The sequence below is a fragment of the Fukomys damarensis genome, unplaced genomic scaffold (genome assembly GCF_012274545.1).
Source record: "Fukomys damarensis isolate Sample0158 unplaced genomic scaffold, DMR_v1.0_HiC HiC_scaffold_27, whole genome shotgun sequence".
NCBI lineage: Eukaryota > Metazoa > Chordata > Mammalia > Rodentia > Bathyergidae > Fukomys > Fukomys damarensis.
In genome coordinates, this window is record NW_022900939.1 from 43,642,580 (window position 1) to 43,649,201 (window position 6,622).

Genomic DNA, 6,622 nt, shown 5'->3' on the forward strand with positions numbered 1-6,622 from the left:
TCTCTTTTTCATTCAGAAATCATCAGACAGTAGTTTTTTCTGAGTTATTTGTCATTTGTGTCTCTTAAAATGTTATGTCTACCTTTACTGAAATACTTTGGGAGTTTATGATTGCTTGAAAGAGATAAGTATCTTACACAAAATGTTGAACATTTATACTCTACAGATTGCTACTATAAGCATATGTGTTAGACTCGCAGAGTTAAGGAAGGAGAGGTTTATTTTTAAATCACAGTTTGTAGTGGTTTCAGTCCGTAGGCAGCTGGCTGCAGGGCTGGGGGGCAGGGCAGAGGGGCATCCGGAGGGGAGACAGTCGGGAGGCAGTGAAGATGGCAGGAGCGAGGCTTTCCCCTTTGTCCCCTACAGCTCCGAGCCTTTCTGGTGGTGCTGCTCACACCCCATGGCTTCTGTCTTCAGAAAATCCGTTCAGCCACACCCAGCTCCATGCTACTCCCCAACCGTGGACTAATTTGGTACTCCGCTCGCTCAACCCAGTGTCACCCCATAATCCACATTCACGCACTCTAGATCCAACCCTTTCCAAAAAGCTCCACCTCCTGCACATGAAGATTTGAGGGGTAACGGCACAAGCTATAACAGCGTAATACATTTCTAAAGAAATTATTCTCTTCACATAAAACTACGAATAGAACATGGGCATGAAGATTTTTTTTAAAGCCGTGAGACAGTATCCCATGAGCACCGATTTTTTTTTCATTAAGTTTATTGGTACATTGTAGGGATACAATACAATGACATTCATCCTTGGGATTTTGTACCTCTACATGACGTATTTTGGTTCTTATTTTTTCCCCATTCCCCTGCCCTCCCTTCAACCCCTTCACCCCTCCCTATTTACATAAACTCTGTTTCAGCTTTTTACTTTTTCTCATGTCTTTTCCATTCCCTCCCTTCCTTTCCCCTTCCCCTTTAGATCTTTTCTTCCTGTTTTGCACTATCTTTTTTTTTAATTGAGTTTATTTGTACACTTTAGGTACACAGTACAGTTAAGTTCATCATCAGGATCTTGTACCTTTACATGACAGGTCTTGGTTCTCATTTTTTCCCCTTGTCCCTGCCCTCCCTTCACCCCTCCTCTCCTCCCCATTTACAAATACTTTATTTCCATTTTTTCATTGTCTCATATTTTTTTCTTTTCCCTTATTACCTTTCCCATACCCTTCCCACTTTCCCTACATCTTTAGCTCCTTTCTTCCTGATTATTTGATGTCAATGTACTAGCTTTTTACAGTTGATAGCCACACTATACTCCAAATATTTTTTAAAAATAATTATAATTCCATGGTTCCTACAAAAATGTTGTATTCCCCCCAAATTCAAAAGATGAAGCTCTTTCATATGATGATACATGGAAAGGAAATATTTGTCTGTTAAATCAGTTTAGATGACATCACGAAGATGACACCAGTGTTATGGCATTGAAATACAACAAAAGGAAAGACACATTTTGAAGTCTTTTCCTTTCTTCCCCCACAGCTCAAATGTGTGAGGGAAAGGAGCGAGTCATCTATGTGAAGCCGCACAGCCTTTTACCTTGAGGTTGCTGTCCACAACTTCCAAAATGGTGAGAAATAATCATCTACTTTAATGACCACACACTTCATCATACATTGCTAGAGCAGACAGTGTAGACTCAGAAAACGATCAAGAAAAATAGAGGCCTATTGGTCTCTGCCACATGTATGTGTTTCTAGTTCTTGTCTCCCTCTCTCTCTCTCTCTCTCTCTCTCATTCTCCTGATGGGAATTGGACCTGGGGCCTTGCACACCCTGGACCTGTTCAGCCCGCCCTCCCCCCACTCTTATTTTTGACTGCGCAGTGAGTGAAATTATAATTTCCCAGGGGAAATATTGTGCTTCGATTAGCTATTTTGCTTTTACTTTACCACCACATACTGCTCTTTTCCTTCCTCCTTTCTTCTTCCATTTAAACCTCTCTCCCTTCCTTTGTCGCTCCTTTGTTATTGTTTCCTTGATTTTTCTAAAAATTATTTTTATCAGTGCATCTCACAGTATACATGAATTACACTGCTGGTTGGGAGTTGGTATATGTATATAACGATCTTTTGGTGCTCTACCCTTTAGCAAAAGGGATATCTCCTGTTTCCTCTTATCTATTTTTATTTTGCTCTTTATTTATAATTTTATCAATAGTATTTTATAGAAGAAAAACAATGTAATATTTAACTTGTGTGTCTGATTTATTTTACTTAAAACTATGGTCTCAAGTTGCATCCACTCTTCCCACAAATGACTCAAGTTTATCCTTCTTTATGGTAGAGTAGTATTCCGTTGTGTATAATGCCACATTTTCTTTATCCGTTCCTCTGTGGATGGGCATATAGGCTGCTTCCAAGGTTCAGCTATTATGACTTGTGCTCCTGTAAACATGGGTGTGCCTGTATCACTGTGATGTGATGCCTTAAACTGTTTTGGGAGATACCTAGAACAATGCTGAGTCTAGTAGAATGTCTAGTTTTCGTATTTGAGGGATCTCCGTGCAGATTTCCATACTGGTAGCACTAGTTTGTGTGCCCATTGCACAGTTCAGAAGCTCTCTTTATTCTCCACAGCCTCACCAGCATACGGAGCGATTTGATTTCTTGACAATAGTCATTTTTTTCTAAAGTAAGGCGGTATCTCAGTTTATTTTAATTGGCACTTCCCAAATGGTCAGAAAGTGTTGAGCATTTTTGTGTACTTCTTCAAGAACCATGTGTATTTTTCTGAAAAGTGTCTCTCCGTTGAAGCTGCCCAATGTTTGATTGGATCTTTTATTTTGGGAGTATCTAATTGTTTTTGAGTACTTCATAACATTCAGATATTAGCCCTCTGTCCAAACAATAGCTGCAGCACTTTTTACCACTCTGTAAGTGTCCCTTCACTCTATTGCTGGTTTATTTTGTTACACCATTCTTGCTACAATTTCTTGTGCCACTGGGCTTCTGTTCAGAATGTTATTTCCTGTGCCTATGCCTTCAAGAGTTTCAGCCCCTTTATTTTCCAGCACATGAAGTGTTACTATTTAACATTTAGCTATTTAATCCATTTTGATTTTAAGTTAGTATATGGTGAAAAGTACGGTTCTGGATTCAATTTTCTGCCTGTGGATATCCAATTTTTCCAGTACCCTCAGTGTAAGAGGGTATCTTTCCCAGAAGAGTGTGTTTTCGGTCCCTTTGTCATAGATCATATAGCTGAATGTGCTGGAGGTGATTTCTGCATTTTCTGTTCTGACCCTTTTATGTACATGTCTTTTTTTGTGTCAAGGCTGTGCAGTTTTATCCTAGTGCCTCTGTAGTGCAATTTGAAATCAGGGATCATGACGTTTGCTTTCACTGCTCAAGGTTTCTATTTTGTGTCTCTTTTAATTTTCTTTTGGTCTCTTTTAGTTCCACACGAATTAGCATTGCTCTTTTTTGTTTGTTTTTCTAGTTCTGTGAGAAATGCTCTTGCTATTTTAACGAGCTTTGAATTAAATCTGTGTACCAGATTAGGGAGTGTGGCCATTGTGACAATCTTCATTATGCCAATCTAAGAGTGAGAAATGTCATCTTTCCACTTTATTGACATTACCTTCAATGTTCTTTTTCATAAAACTTTAGATTGTATTGTATAGAACTGTTCTTTCCTTGGTTAGATTAATTTCTAAGTATTTAATCTTTGTTAATGCTATTGTGGATATTGCTTTCTACTTTCTTTCTCAGTGAGTTCACTATTGGTATACAGTAATGTTATACTTTTTGTGTGTTGATTTTATATCCTGCTACACTACTTAATCTGAATATGACTTCTAGAAGATTTTTGATGGAATAGTTTTGGTCCCGTATGTAGAAGGTTTTGTCACCTGCAAATAATGATAATTTTGATTTTTCCTTTCCTATATTTTATTTACTTGCTTTCCTGATCACTCTGGCTAATGTTCTACACACTATATTAAACAGAAGTGGTGATAGTGGATATCTTTATTTTCCCCCTGATTTTAGGAGGAAAGCTTTCATCTTTAGCCCATTTAATATAAAATTGGCTGTGTGTTTGCCATAAAGGGCCTTTATCAGACTGAGGTGAAGTTCTGTATCATTTTTTCCTGGGTTTTCATCATGAGTGTGTGGGAGTTTTTCAAAGCCTTTTCCGTCTCTTCTGAAATGACGATGTGATTATGCATTTGTTTCTGTTTGTACGACTTTTATATTTACTACTCTCGGTATGTTGGACCGTACCTGAGCTCCTGGGATGGAACCTCCTGGGTAATGATGACTTCAGAGTGGTCGTCTTGACTGAATTTTGTTTGCCAGTCGTCTTTGGAGGACTGTTGTACCCATGTTCAGAAAACAGATCGGCTCATAGTATTCGTTTTTGCTTGGGTTCTTTTCTGGTTTTAGACTTGGGGTAATGCTGGATTTGGAAATGACATTGGGATTACTTCTTCCCTTTTCACTTCATTAAGGCTTTTCAGATGTATTGACTATAGGTCTTCGCTGAAAATTCTGCAGGATTTAGAAGTGAATCCATTGTGTCTCCACATTTCGTCAGGAAGAGTATGTTTTTATTACTACTTCAATTCGCGTTTTGGGATTATGCAGAGTCTTTGTGTCTTCTTGGTTTCATTTTGATAATTTGTATGTGTCCAGAAATCTATCTTTTATTTGTCTGTATTCTCCAGTTCACTGGAGCACAGGTTCTTAAATTAGTCACTTATCAATCTTCTGGATTTCTGTGCTATCCATTGTGATTTCACATTTTCATTTCTAAATGCATTGATGTGGGTATTTTCTCTCCTTTTTTGGTGAGATTGGCCTACTTTGTTTATTTCTTCAAAGTACTTGGACTTCAATTCATTGAGTTTTGTACTTTATTTTTAGTCTCAATGTTAATTTCTACTCTGATATTTATCATTTCTGTTTCTTATATTAGATTTGGACTTGGGTTGTTCTTGTTTTTCTAAGAACTTGAGGGGCATCTTTAGGTTATGCATTCTGGCTCATTCTGCTTTTCTGTTATGAGCATTTGCAACTATGAACACCCCCTTTAGGACCGGTGTCATCTTTGTAGCATGAGTTCTGGTCTGCTGTGCTTGCATTATAATTTAATTCAGGGAATTTATCTAATCTATCTTCTGTTACCCACTGATTATTAAAGAAGGTATGATTAAATTTCCTAGTGTTTACATAATTTCTCTGGTTTCTTTTGGCACTGACTCCTAGCTTCACTGCACTGTGATCTGATAGTATGCGTGTTATGATTTCAATTCTTTTGCATTTACATAAGTGCATTTTATGCACTTTCACAGTATCTGTTTTGGAAAAAGTTCCATGTGCTATTGAGAAGAATGTGTATTGGATTGTTGTTGGGTGGAACATAGATATCTTTTAAGTGCATTTATTCAAAACTTTAGTTCGGTTCATATTTGTTTGTTGATTTTTTTCTTTTTTGTCTACTTGATTTGCCTGTGTGTGACAGTGTGCTGTTGAGTTCCCAGATAGAATTGTGTTGATGTTTAAATAAAAAGTGTTCTATATGTCACATATTGTTTTATGGAGTTGGGTGCACCCACTGTCCAGTGGAAAGAGTTAGTTTGCAACTGATAGTCTCCTCTTGAATCATTCTATTAACCAATATGCAGTGACCTTCTTTGACTTGTCTGCTTGATTGACTAGTTTTGGCTTCCAGGGCGCTTTAACTGAAAATAAAACAGTGACGCTTGCTTGTTTTTGCATTCCTGTTGCATGGGATATTGTTTTCCATCCTTTGGTATCTTTACTCTGTGAATTTCTTTTTGAGTTAAACATGTGTCTTTCACACAGCATATTGCTCAGTTCTTTTTTTTTTAATGGGGAACTGAAACCATTAATATTGAGAGTTAATACTGACATGTATGGGGATATTGTCATTGTTTTTTTCCCTGTTGCTGATTTCCTTCTTTTTTTCTAACTGGTCACCCTTTCCAGTGTACTCTTTGACACTGTTAGCTTCGTTCACTCTCTTTAGGACATCCTTGAGAACTTTCTGAAGGGCTTGGTTTCATGGTCATGAGTTCCTTTGGTCGCTTTCCGTCATGGAAATACTTTATTTCTCCACCAACTTTGGAAGAAAATTTTCAACTTTGAAAGAAAATTTTGCAGGAAATATCAATCTGGGTTGGAGGTGATTTTCTTTTAGGGATAGAAGTGCTTCACGTCAAGCTTTCCTGGCCCTTGAGGTTTGCGTTGAGAAGTCTGCTATAATTCTAATCATTTTCACTTTATAAGTACTTTATTACTTTTTTCTTATAGCTTTTAAGATTCTGTTCTTGGGCCCTTGTATTGGAATGTGGGGATTTTGACTATGACACGCCATGAAGAAGTTCTTTTCTGATTGTGGATATTGGGGGTACAATATGCCTCACTCATCTGTATGCTTAATGTTTTCCCCATACTGGAAATGTGGTGTTATTTCTGTAAATAGTTTTTTTTTATGCCATTTGTGCATTCTTGTGCTGTTTTCACTAATACCAATTAATCTTACACTAGTCTGACTTATTTATTCACAGAATAAACTATGACATCTTTCAGATGTACTTGATTTCATTTTAAGGGCATTTGCTTAGTAGATTTTGTCACTGC